Raw genomic sequence first — 1,374 nt, 5'->3', positions numbered from 1 at the left:
GCAGCTCTATTCTGGAAAAGGGGGCGGGGAGCAGCAGCTCATTTGCATTTAAAGAGACAGGCCCGAAAAACAGCGTGTTTCTGCTTCCACTCAAAATCGGCATTTTCAAAATGATATAATAAATGATCTGTGGAGTATTTTGAGCTGAAACTTCACAGACACATTCTGGGGACACCAGAGACTTATATTACATATTGTAAAAAGGGGCATAATATGTCTCCTTTAATTTCTTTAAAAACAAACTTCTAAACAATAGTGTATATGTATAATATGTTATAATATATCAAATATATTTATGGGGTGGTGAAGATGTCATAGTACCTGGACTCTGATTGGAGGCTGCCAAGGGTTTATGGTTCTGTGTTTGTCTGAACTCTCACTCTCAGAGAATTGGGGACAGACTATAATTGCCATTTTTTTATTCTGATCTCTTTGTGCATATTGTAGCTCCTAGAATGAGAATCAAATTTAATGTATTTAAATTTCATGCTAGCGTGACCATAATCAGCCATGTACATCGGACAAGAGAGTGATCGCTGACCTTTGCCATGTTCCAGTGGCCTTGACAAAGAATAACATTGCATAAAAGCTATGTCTAAAATATCACATCAGTACATATACAGAGGCCAAACTGATTAGTATGATGAAATATATTCTCAGTATCAATACAGAGAATATGCTTTGATTGAACAAAGTCTCTCTCATGCAGGAGTCACCTGAGTGGTTAGCTTGTACTGTAGCTGTTCCAGGGTAGATAAGCGGATCTTGACTGAACCCCATTCTCGGATTGAGAGGGGTCTTTTTCCACCAGACTGTGCTCTGGATCAGTTGGTTTGAGAATGATCTTTGAGTGCCGTGGAACTAAGAAAAACAAAACAATTTGGTGTAGAAACAATTTTCATTCAGAAATTGCTAGTAAATTTCACAATTAATTACAAAGAAACAACAATAAACACATTGAATAGAATTATAACACACTGAATAATATTTTCTTGTAAAACATATTAGAATCATTTTGTTTTATTTACAAGCTTTAGAGGGCACATTTTGGGAAAAAAGGTAAATATCACATAAAGGTGATTGCTTGCATCCCTGATGTCCATTTTAGACAATTTCCATAACTTTAATTCCAATTCTGTCTGTAAATGAACAGGACATAACAAACTGAGGATATAGCACAAACTGAGGATGTAGCAAGTAAAAATATTTGGATGTGTTGGTATTCAGCAATGATTTGCCAATGAATGACTTCTCAATGAGTTGTATAACCAATTTGAATCAAGACAACACACACAAAGCATGGAGAATTTCCGGGACAAATAAGCATTAGGCTCTCTATTGAGAATCAAACTAAGGCTTCTTTAATCCCTTGGT

The 1,374-nt window shown here is 35.9% G+C and overlaps 1 pseudogene; it reads right to left on the bottom strand.

Annotated features, from left to right (window-relative positions):
- Positions 1–1,374, bottom strand: part of LOC107581641 (coiled-coil domain-containing protein 57-like) — a 13,048-nt pseudogene that overhangs the window by 2,982 nt on the left and 8,692 nt on the right.

This window comes from Sinocyclocheilus grahami, unplaced genomic scaffold (genome assembly GCF_001515645.1).
Source record: "Sinocyclocheilus grahami isolate Dianchi unplaced genomic scaffold, SAMN03320097.WGS_v1.1 scaffold36.1, whole genome shotgun sequence".
NCBI classification, from domain to species: Eukaryota; Metazoa; Chordata; class Actinopteri; order Cypriniformes; family Cyprinidae; genus Sinocyclocheilus; species Sinocyclocheilus grahami.
The sequence above is the reverse complement of the archived record's forward strand: the minus strand, read 5'-3'. Positions and strand labels throughout refer to the sequence as shown.